Below are 12582 nucleotides of genomic sequence, written 5' to 3' on the forward strand. Positions count from 1 at the left end.
ATCTCAGAACATTGCTGGTGAAAGAAAAACCCAAATTGATTCACATCATATGCCACAGAGTGCTTGTTTTCATAAATTAATTAAAGCAAAAGCACTCCACAGTTCCAGTTAAAATAGGTTACTCTTTCATAAAATATCAGTTTAAGTTCTTTTTAGGAAAAACAAATACTATTTCCTGCTACCCCACAATGTGCGTGCACACAGCCAGCATGTTAACATCCCCCCCACCAGCCACAAACATAGAACTAAAAGGATGCTGTGTGACTACACCATCATAACTCATCACGTTTTGTCACATGCTGTAAGGCCATTACATGCTCCACAAAGCATAAAAATAGGTGTGGCTACAGCGACACTGTTAGTCCCTTGAACTAATTCTAGTACAAAAGATCTAATTAACTCACGATGCAGATAAATATTCTCCAAGTGTACACATCTATCATTATTCAGTAACCAGGAAAACAAGGCACTCACAACAAACAGAAAAACACGCCGCTGTTCATGTTACCTTTTTACCGAAGGTTAAAGTGTACACTTCGTAAATATGACAGTTTACAGGGTCAATAACAGTATCAAATTATTCATTTCAGGAATCAGAATTGCAATTCCCCAAATCAGATTCCTAATCCATTCCTTGTGGCCAGTGGCTAACATATTAGACAACACCATAATAAAACATCTGTGTATCAGGTGCAGAGACTGTAATTGTTAAAACCTGAACAAGATGTTAGAACAAAGAACAAAGAAAATCACAGCACAGGAACAGGCCCTTCGGTCCTCCAAACCTGCACCGACCATGCTGCCTGACTGAACTAAAACTCCCTACCCTTCCGGAGACCATATCCCTCGATTCCCACCCTATTCATGTATTTGTCAAGACGCCCCTTAAAAGTCACTACCATATCCGCTTCCAGTACCTTCCCCAGCAACTACCATCTGGGTAAAAAATCTGCCTCATACATCTCCTTTAAACCCTCGCACCTTAAACCTGTGCCCCCCTAGTTATTGACTCTTCCACTCCGGGAAAAAGCTTCTAACTATCTACTCTGTCCATGCCTCTCACAATCTTGTAGACTTCTATCAGGTCGCCCCTCAACCTCCATCGTTCCAGTGAGAACAAACCAAATTTCTCCAACCTCTCCTCATAGCTAATGCCCTCCATACCCGGCAACATCCTGGTAAATCTTTTCCATACCCTCTCCAAAGCCTCCACATCCATCTGGTAGTGTGGCAACCAGAATTGAACACTACATTCCAAGTGCGGCCTCACTAAGGTTCTATAAAGCTGCAACATGACTTGCCAATTTTTAAACTCATTGCCCCGGCCAATGAAGGCAAGCATGCCGTATGCCTTCTTGACTACCTTCTCCACCTGCATTACCAATTTCAGTGACCTGTGTACCTGTACACCCAGATCCGTTTGCTTATCAATACTCTTAAGGGTTACTGCTAATGTTTTCACCCTCGTCCTTTAGGATATAAACCTAATCTCAAAATCAACAAATATTTAGTACAAAGGTTAGTGTCTTATTGCAGGAAGAGATAATATTCATTAAAGCACACATTACACAAAGATGCCATAAGACATCAGAGCAGAAGTTAGTTATTCAGCCAATCGAGTCTGAGCCACCAGTCAATGAGATTATGACTGATCTGATAATCCTCAACTCTACTTTCCTGCCGTATCCCCATAACCCTTAATTCTGTTACTGATTAGAAATCTCTCTCAATCTGGAACATATTTAATGACCCAGCTTCCACAGATCCCCAGTGCTCAGAAGAAATTCCTCCTCATTTCTGTTTTAAAGGGATGACCCCTTACTCTGACATTATGCCCTCTGGTCTTAGACTCTCCCACAGCGGGAAAACAACCTCTCAGCATCTATCCTGTCAAGCCCCCTAGAATCTCCATGTCTTAATAATGTTGCGTCTCATTCTTCTAAACTCCAATCAGTACAGGTCCAACCTACTCAACCCATCTTCACAAGATGATCCCTCCATACCAAGGATCAACCTACTGAACATTCTCTGGACTGCTTCCAATGCCACTGTATAGAATCAGAGAGGTTTACAGCATGGAAACAGGCCCTTCGGCCTAACTTGTCCATGCCACCCTAAGCTAGTCCCAACTGCCTGCATTTGGCCCACATTCCTCTAAACCCACTGTACCCATGTAACTATCCAAATGCTTTTTAAAAGACAAAATTGTACCCGTCTCTACCACCACCTCTGGCAGCTTGTTCCAGACACTCACCACCTTCAGCGTGAAAAAAAATGCCTCTTTGGACACTTTTGTATCTCTCCCTTCTCACCTTAAACCTATGCCCTCTAGTTTTAGACTCCCCTACTTTTGGGAAAAGGTATGACTATCTAGTTGATCTCTGCCCCTCATTATTTTATAGACCTCAATAAGATCACCCCTCAGCCTCTTACACTCCAGAGAAAAAAGCCCCAGTGTATTCAGCCTCTCCTTATAACTCAAACCATCAAGTCCTGGTAACATCCTAGTAAATCTTTTCTGCACTCTTTCTAGTTTAATAATATCCTTTCTATAATAGTGACCAGAATTGTACACAGTATTCCAAGTGTGGTCTTACCAATGTCTCGTACAACTTCAATAAGACATCCCAACTTGTGTATTCAATGTTCTGACCAATGAAACCAAGCATGCCGAATGCCTTCTTCACCACTCTGTCCACCTGTGACTCCACTTTCAAGGAGCTATGAACATGTACCCCTAAATCTCTTTATTCTGTAACTCTCCCCAATGCCCTACCATTAACTGAGTAAGTCCTGCCACGGTTCAAACTACCAAAGTGCATCACCTCACATTTGTTTAAACTCCATCTGCCATTCGTCAGCCCACTGGCCCAATTGATCAAGATCCCGTTGCAATTGGAGATAACTTTCTTTACTGTCCACTATGCCACCAATCTTAGTGTAATCTGCAAACTTACTAACCATGCCTCCTGTATTCTCATCCAAATCGTCAATATAAATGACAAATAACAGTGGACACAGCACTGATCCCTGAGGCATACCGCTAGTCACAGGCCTCCAGTTTGAAAAACAACCCTCTACAACAACTCTTTCCTGACTGTTCAAAACTGTTTCCAAACGAAACGGGAGCACTGCTGTCTCACAGCACTAGGGAATCAGGTTTGATTCCCAGCTTGCGGAATCTACACATTCTTCCCGTGTCTGCATGGGTTTCCTCTGGGTGCTCCTGTTTCCTCCCACAGTTCAAAAGACGTGCTGGTTAGGTGCGCTGGCCACACTAAATTCTCCCTCAGTGTACCCGAACAAATGCCAGAGTGTGGCAACTAGGGGATTTTCACAGCAACTTCACAGCAGTGTTAATATAAGCCTACTTGTGACTAATAAATAAACTTTACACGGGCCAAAACTATTCAGTATTCCAGTCATGATTACACAGAATAAACTGAATTTCCCAGTATTTAATTGCAGATTCTCTTGATATCACAAACATCTCATTACCTTAAACATCAAGAACACAGATCAGCTCCTCCTATACTAGCTCTCCAGAGCAAAATAATTCATCCAAACAGCATTAAACCTAAAGCAACAGTTGCACCAGAAAGAATGGGAGAAAAAATGTATTTATCAGTAATTTTTATAACCTCAAAGCTCCTTACAGTCAATTGTGCACTTTTAAAGCATAGCCATTGTTGTAAATGTGGCAGACTAAAATTTCCACAAATGGTAATGACCAAACACGTCAGGTTAGTTGAGGGTTACGTAGTGGCCCAAGACACCACAGAAATCTCCTGATTCTTTTTCAAATAGTACCACAGGATCGTTTACATCCACCCAAGAGCAGGTGGGACCTCGGTTTAAAATCCTCATCTGAGAGATGCACCTCTAACAGTATAGCACTCCCTCAGTACTGCATCGGTGCGTCAGCCTGGATGCTGCAATCCAGTAACTGCAGTGGAACTTGAACTCAGTACTGACTCAATGAATCGAGACTGCAAGGTGTTATACAGAGGGTGATGTCACGGCCTTGACCCACATGGAAACCTCGACTTAAACTGCAAACGTTTCTCTGTTAGCTATAAGGATCTCATGCAGAACGAGTTTGATTGTCCTCAGCCAGCTCCTTGTGGTGCAGGTTAATGGAACAAAATGATGATAACTTAAGGACAACAGTAGCCACATTGATAATAGCCAGGAGGGCTGTTCTTCCATCATGAGGTAGGCATGAGAGTCTATATGATGCTAACTTTACAGGGAAAAGACTCAAAAGGTACTTAATGCAGAGAATTCCTAAAGTGCAGAAGAGGCCATTCGGCCCATCACACCTGTACCAATTCAGATGTAGCATCTTATTCTGGTCCACCGCTGCCCCATATCCCTGTAACCCCACAAATTTACCATGGCTAATCCACCTCACCTACACATCTTCAGACATTAAGGGGCAATTTAGCATGGCCAATCCACCTAACCTGCACATCCTTGGATGGGAGGGAGGAAACTAGAGCACCCAGAGGAAACCAATGCAGACATAGGGAGAACGTGCAAACTTGACACAGAATCACCAAGGCTAGAATCGAACTCAGGTCCTTAGCACTGTGAGGCAGCAGTGCTAACCACTATGCCATGCCTTCCCCACGAAAAAGCAGCTTCATCTCGAGAGCAAACATATATTAATGCATTAAGTGATTCCTTTGGAATACTGACAGACATCCATAACAAATTAAATAGATTAAGAATCAGCCACCTTTTCTGAAAGATTGTTAACGATCACTAATAACTGAAATTAATAGTTAAGCAGTTATATTTTGGTCAACATTGTTATAAAAATGATGAAAAATCTTTCCTCTAACCTCAGGAAGCCTTTGTTTTCAGGTACTTGGCTGCTCTCTTGCATTCTAAACTAGCACCCCGATCACATTATCAAATTAATCATCTTAGACACTTATGCTTATTAATTCTCTCAAAGTCAGGATCATTTTAAATGTGGGTAAGTGAGCCTGTGCCAATTCAAGAGGTCAGGAGGGTTTAGGATACGTAATTTTTGCAACATTAGGAAATCTGTAAAAAAAAATGATCTGAAATATCTTCCAGTCTACCCAGAAGGTCAAAGGAGTCACTGCAGCTCAGTGAGAGAAAAGGATTCTAACACCGAAAGGTAAAAGTCCAACTTGAACTGCAGTTACACCCAAGTTAAAAGCAAGAAGAAACTGATAGCTTTTCATTAGAGGAAGATGGTGGCTATCTTGATTTTAAAAATCTTCAAATGCTCATTAGAACATGAGTTTGAGGAACTTAAGAGATGATCTTTGACTTCTCTACACAGTCTGAACAACCACCACCTCTGCTATTAATTAAGAGCGCACGTAACAAGAGGCTATACAGAATTGGGCAGCACAGTTGTCAAGTAACTGCAGTCAGTTTGTCAAGATGTTATTTCTCTGAGATTGAGAAAAGGCACTGTGTTTCACTGCATGCAGCAACACACATGGCAGCATTAACATCCCACAGCAAATGCTGCCATCAACTGCGGGAACAATTCCAGCATTTGGCCCATAACTTCCTGCTTCCCCACCACCGCATTTGGGAGGTAGCTCAATAATACGATGGGGAATCACTGCAGGAAATTCCAACACAAGGGTTTACCCGGAAATTACTTAGAAGTGTTAACTTCCTCCGGACAATAGCACTGGGCTAAGGACCATCCAACAGAAGCAATTTAAATCCCTAACAGCAGATGGTTCTGCCAGTTTACCCTGATAGCTACTCTGAAAGAGTTAGAAGGGGGAAAAAAATCCTTTTAATGCTGGAGTAACAATCTAAACACCAAAATCCGGTCTCGCAGGGGACCACACCACATCCCACTCCCATCACTCCGCCTCTGACCCTAGCCCAGCCCAATCCCAGAACCCATCCAACCCCCACCACAACCGCCCTCCCCACCAACCCCTTGCCAGGCTCTGCTCTGAGCCACTCCATCACTCCCAAACTCTGCTCCATTCTGGTCCCACACACCTCTCCAGTTACCACTGTCCACCATTCCTCTCCTCCTCGGCAACATTTCCCCCATCTGCTCTACCCCATTCCTCTCTGGGCAACTCCCCACCCCAGAATCCCCTCAGTGTCCTCCCCCTTACACTCATCTCTGGCCCCACCTCTCTCCTTTCAGGGACCCCAACTCCCACTCATGCCACCCTCTACCCCACCCCTCCCTCACTCACTCCACTCCAGGATGCCTCCTCCCCCACTCTTCTCCTGGACCTGCACACACCCCCCCCCCCCCACCCCTTTACCCCCAGCACAGCTCGAGGACCCTCTCCTCTCCCCCACAACCACACCTCTCTGGTATTCTACCCTCTCCTCACAGCCCACATCCCTCCGAGACTCTACCATCTCCCCCCACTTCTCTTTCCCCCTCTCCTCCCTCTCCCCCCCCCCCCCAGAGTACTGCCCCTCACCCCTCTTCTACACTGTCGCTCTCTTTCCCCTTCCGACTCTTCTCCCCTCTCTTCCTCCCTCGTCATTCTCTCCCCCGCCCCTATTCCTTCTTCCCCCGTCTACCCTCTTCAAGACCCTTCCCTCTTCTCTCCCTCCCCCTTGCCCTCACTCTCCTCCCACCTCTTCACCTTCCCTCTCTTCTCCACCACCCCCCTCCCAGAATTCCGGTGTATTCAAGTTCCTACCCTCTCCCCCCTCAGGAACCCACTCCATCTGCCCTCACTCCTCTCAAGGACCAAATCCTCCCCCTGTCCCCAAAACCCTTCCCTCTCCTTCTCTCCCCCATCCCCCCCCTCACCAAAACCCTTCCCTCTCCTTCTCTCCCCCACCCCACCTCTTTCCCCCCCTCCCCTTAACCTCTCTGGGATTCTACTCTCTTCACCCTTATCCCTCTCCCTTTTGCCCCCCCTCCACCCTCTCTCCACACACATCTCCTTCTTCCTTCCAATTTTCTCCCCCCTCAGATCTCTGTCTCCACCCCCCCCCACCCCCCCCCCCCCCCCACCCCCCCCCCCCCCCCCCACCATCGTCCACAATTAGAACACTGCACCTATACCCCCCCCACCTTCACTCTACTACAGCACCCCACCACACTGGGTCCCTACCCTCTTCCCCCTCCTTAGACCTCTCCAGGCATCCCCCCCTTTTTCCTCCACAACACCTCTTCACCCCCCACCCCTAACTTGGAACCCTTCGTTCCCCCTCCCCATTCTTCCCCCCACCGAACTCTTTTTCCTCACCTCCCCTTCTCTCACTCTCTCCCTCCCTTCCCTCCGGGCCCCCCTTTCCATCAGCAACAGCTCTCCTCCATCCCTTCCCCGGAACCCAACCTTCTCCCTCTCCCTGCTCCCCAACCTCTCTCCCATCCCAACCTCTTCAGGACCCTATCCTCTTCCCCACCAACCCCCCACTCCACCTCTCCAGATCCCTACCTCTTCCACTCCTGCCCCATCTGTCTCACCCCCTCCTTATCCCCCTGCCACCCTCCCTCCATGATACCTCTCCCCCCCTTCCAAACCACCCTGGAACTCTACATTCTCCCATCCCCACCCCCTCCCTCCCACTCCACATTGCCCCCCCCCCAACCCTCTTCTCTCCATCCCAACCCTCTCCTCCCCCTCCACCCTTTACAACCCTCCCTCTCTGTTTCTCTTCCTCGCCCCACCCCAAGCCTCCCAAGGACCCTACCTTCTCCCCTTCCCTTACCCACCCACTCCACTTCTCTCCAGGACCCAACGCTCTCCACGTGCTCTCCCTCTCTCGATTCCACCTACCCCCGCATTCCTCTCCGTCTCTCCCTCTGGGCCGCCCCTTTTCCTCCATGCCACGTTTCTTCCTCCTCCCTCTCCCTGCCCACCTCCTCGAACCCTACATTCTACCCCTCCATCTATAAGATGCTACCCTCACCACCCCCTCCTTCCGCCCTCACTTCTCTCCAGGATACACACATTCTCAGGGTCAGCACCCTCTTCCCCCTCCCTACATCTCTCCAGTTCCCCCCAACTCCTTCCATGACTCCTCTCCCCCTCTTTTCTGTCCCTCCTCCTCCCAGCTCTCTGGAACCCTTTATTCTCCCATCCCCCTCGCTTCTCCCTTCCATCCCTACCCCTTTCCCTCCACAACCCCTCCTTCACCCCCAATCCTAATCTTCCCCCCCACCTCTCCGCTGCCCCCCCACAGGACTCTACCCTCTTCTCCCCTGCCCCCCTTCCGCCCGTCCACTCCCCCTTCCTACGTCTCTAGGACCCTGCCCTCTCCCCCCTTTCCTTTACCCCCTCCATCTTCAGCTCCCCTCCTCTCTGGGCACACACCCCGTACCTCCGGCCTTACTCCTCTCCGGGACCCTACCCTCTTCACCCTCGCTCTTTGCCCCACATGCCCTCTTCCCACCCCATTCCCCCCACTCCTCTCCAGGGACCTCCTCTTCTCTCTGACCCCGATCCCAGTCTTCTCCAGAACCCCCTCACACACCTCTCTCTGGCTGAGGTCCAAACCCAACCCCTCTCTTCCTTTGTGGCTACCATCTGATACACATCCATGATAATAGGGCCTGACACAATAGGTTGTAGGGACAGATCGCAGTCTGTGTGAATATTCATGTTGGGATTAATTTGATTGATGAATTTGCACTTAAAAACCATGATATAACTAAACACATTCATCATAAGAATGGACTCATATGCATAGGGCTGCCTCTAAAACAGCAAGCTATCCCTCACCATATTTAATTAAGTGAAATCCTCGTTCAGCATAAAAACTCAATAAATTATAATATTGAGATAGCAGTTATGGATCATAGAATCCCTACAGTGCAGAAGGAGGCCATTCAGCCCATCGCATCTGCACCAACCATAATCTCACCCAGCCCTATCCCCGTAACCCCATGTATTTACCCTAACTAGTCCCCCTGACACTAAGGGGCAACTTAGCATGGCCAATCTGCCTAACCTGCACATCTTTGGACTGTGGGAGGAAACCAGAGCACCCAAAGGAAACCTACGCAGAGAATGCGCAAGTTCCACACCAGACAGTGACCTGAGCTAGGAATTGAACCTGGTCCCTGGTGCTGTGAGGCAGCAGTGCAAACCACTGTGCTGCTCCTGTGCTTAGACTTTATAAGCTGTTTTAAACAGTCTCCTTTAATTTAAAGCAGGATAGTTTGGAGGGGGAAGAAGAAACCGCCTATGGAATCTTCCTGGAAACAAATCCACGTAATCTACTCGCTATGGAGAAAGAAACTCAAATTGAAACTTATGCAAAGAAAAGTGCAAATTCAACACCTGGAGACAGAGGAGGCGGCAAAGGGCCTTACTACTGCCCTGACTCAAAGCCAGTCATGATGTGGAGATGCCAGCATTGGGGTAAACACAGTAAGGAGTCTCACAACATCAGGTTAGAGTCCAACCAGTTTATTTGATAGTAATCTTACAAGCTTTCAGAAACAGTGTTCCTTCGTCAACCTTCCACACACCTGACAAAGGAAAACCATTTCCAAAAGCTTGTAAGATTACTATCAAATAAACTGGTTGGACTTAAACCTGGTGTTGTGAGACTTCTTACCGTGTCAAAGCCAGTCAGACAGAGCTAGGGGAAGATGACCCACAACAGATGTGCTTTGCCAGGCAAAAGAAAAGGACTGCTTTTGGGTTACTGGCTAAGCAGAATGATGGTGACAACAGAAGGTGGCAAGGTTAGCACTGTTGCTTCACAGCTCCAGGGTCCTGGGTTCGATTCCTGGCTCGGGTCACTGTCTGTGAGGAGTTTGCACATTCTCCTCGTGTCTGCATGGATTTCCTCCAGGTACTCCGGTTTCCTCCCACAGTCCAATGATGTGCGGGTTAGATTGATTGGCCACACTAAGAAATTGCCCCTTAGTGTTCAGGCACGCATAGGTTAGAGGGATTAGTGGGTATAATATGTGGGGATATGGGGGTAGGGCCTGGGTGGGATTGTGTTCAGTGCAGACTCGATGGGCCTCTTTCTGCAGTGTAGGGTTCTATGGTTCTAGAACCGCTCGCTGTTCAAGAAAACAAGCAGTGATGAGTTAATGACCACACCAGAGGGAACTCTGTTACTGTAAAGCTACCGATTTTTTTTCAAAAAGGTGAGTGGAGAAGAATTTGTTGAAAAGGACACTGGAAGATTCACTTTCATGGAGCAGGAAGAAGAGATCCTGTTATGGTCAGGGGTTGCTTTGGACTTTACTCACAAGACTATATTTCTGTGGAGAGTGCAGTGCAATGTATAAACATTTTGGGGGGTTTCTGGTTATGCTCAGAAGTTAACGGGAATGCCATTTTTGTGCGTTTGCATATTAAGTAATGTTTGGTCTGAACATAAGAAATAGGAGCAGGAATAGGCCATCTAGCCCTTCGAGCCTGCCCCTCCATTCAATAAGATCATGGCTGATCTGAAGTGGCTCAGTTCCACTTTCCCGCCTTCTCCCCAAAACCCTTAATTCCCTTGTCTATCAGAAACCTATCTACCCGTGACTTAAATATATTCAGCGAGGTAGCCTCCACCACTTCAATGGACAGAGAATTCCAGAGATTCACCACCCTTTGAGTGAAGAAGTTCCTCCTCAACTCTGTTCTAAACTGTCCCCCCCCCCTTATTTTGAGGCTGTGCCCTCTAGTCCTGCTGTCCTTTCTAAGCAAAAAGAATCTCTCTACCTCTACCCTATCTAGCCACTTCATTATCTTGTCAGTCTCTATAAGATCCCCCCTCAGCCTTCTAAACTCCAACGAGTACAGACCCAGTCTATTCAATCTCTCCTCATAGTCTGTGTTGATTTTAGTGTATCTGTTACAGTAAATGTCTTCAAACATGAAATCTTATCATGCAAGCCTGAGTCAGTCACTGAGAAATTCATATCTTATTAAAAAGTGTCAGCATCCATGGGGACCTTAATACCATGCAGGACACAGCTGCCCACTTGATCAGCACCTCAGCCAGTGTTTTATATATTTTACTCCTTCCATCACCGGTGTACAGTGACCTCAGTACATACCATCTATACCATGCTCTGCAGCACCTCCCAAACGCTCAGCTTCTAGCACCCAAAAAGGCCAAGTGCATGGGAACACCATGCCTGCAAGTTCTCTATCAAATCAAAGTATGACCACAGTGGCTGGGTCCAAATCCTGGAACTCCCTACCAAACAGCACCATAGGAGCAACTTCACCCGTCAGACTGCAGGCCCAAAAAGACCCACTGCCAAAAATAGGGGCAACTGCCAGCAGAGGGGTGATTAGTCACGTAGCAATTTTGCGATAGGATGGGTGGTTTGGGGGGGGGGAGTTGGGTCAGGGAGGCGATAAACAATGAAGACATGAAAAGCAAACCATGCAGACTCATTTGGTCTTATTTACCTGAACTCCCTAGGCTCTCCGTTTCACTGTAAAAATTTTAGATGAATATGATCTGATTATTGCAAGCTGGAAATTGTATGAGCAGAGACTTTTCATAAGAATTCAGTGATTCTCTAGACACTACACTCCTGTGTATTGGGATATTTATTTCTATTGAAACAGCTGATATCCACTCGTCATATGTTTTCTTCGTTCTGGTTTTTGAGCCACGATTGCACAAGTCTTGGATTGCCAAACAAAATGTAGAACTTTGCAAACTAATTCTATAATCTCGCGCTGATGCACAGTTAGTGTGCCATCTGGATCTGATTAATCCTTGGTTTGAGCTTGGGTGAACTCGTTGAGCTACTATATAATTTACAGTCCTTCTATTCACTTTCTGCGCTCTCTTATTCTATCTAAAGGAAATCCTGAAAATACTTAACGTAGAAATACAGGCGGTAATGTTACTACATGGCTGCATCACCTCAAAGGAGTTAGCAAAAATTAGTAAAGGAGCCCTGAAAAACAAAATACAGCCCTCTTGAGAAACTTATAAGTCTCACGACACCGGGTGAAAGTCCAGCAGGTTTATTTGGAATCACAAGCTTTCAGAGCACTGTTTCTTCACTCACCTGATGAAGGAACAGCACTCTGAAAGCTCATGATTCCAAATAAACCTTTTGTACTTTAACCTGGTGTTGTGAGACTTCTTATTGTGCCCATCCCAGTCCAACACTGGCATCTTCACATCTCAAGAAACTCAAATAGAACCGGAAAAAAAAATCTTACTTTGACTCTATTGGGCAGTATTCAAGCTTGAGCTAAAAAGTGGTAACATTCATTCCAAACAAGTGCTGAGCATTGACCATCTCAAAGAAGATGAGATAGTTAGATAAATTATCCCATCATGACATTAACATCACTAAAACCTCCACCATCAACATCCTGGGGGCTACCATTGACCAGAAACTTAATTGGACCATTCACATAAAAACTATGTGAACATTTCAACCAGAGGAAAAACTTATAGTTTCTTTAAAAAACAATGACTGATTCCACATACTTTTTTTTAAATGAAAAGCATGTTTAAGAATCTGCATCAATTGTAAAAGGATCAACTGTTATTTTCCTAAATAACTGAAATACTAGCCCATGTGACCTGGTGACCTCTGATCTAGCAACAATACCAACAGAAAAAGTTAAGACAGGAACAGTGTGGCGTACACGAGAGCTAGAG

General features: G+C 46.5%; 1 protein-coding gene across 2 annotated transcripts in view; it reads right to left on the reverse strand.

Moving 5' to 3' along the window:
- Positions 1–12582, reverse strand: part of pnpla7b (patatin-like phospholipase domain containing 7b) — a 309370-nt gene that overhangs the window by 295419 nt on the left and 1369 nt on the right. The window contains exon 2 of one of the 2 annotated variants that reach the window (XM_080212443.1): positions 3499–3577. The exons of the other annotated variant lie outside the window; for it this stretch is intronic. The gene's annotated coding sequence lies outside the window, so the exon portion shown is untranslated. The remainder of the gene's footprint in view (positions 1–3498; positions 3578–12582) is intronic. 2 annotated transcript variants of the gene reach the window in all.

Source organism: Carcharhinus amblyrhynchos, chromosome 25 (genome assembly GCF_965287045.1).
Source record: "Carcharhinus amblyrhynchos chromosome 25, sCarAmb.v2.hapA, whole genome shotgun sequence".
Taxonomy (NCBI): Eukaryota; Metazoa; Chordata; class Chondrichthyes; order Carcharhiniformes; family Carcharhinidae; genus Carcharhinus; species Carcharhinus amblyrhynchos.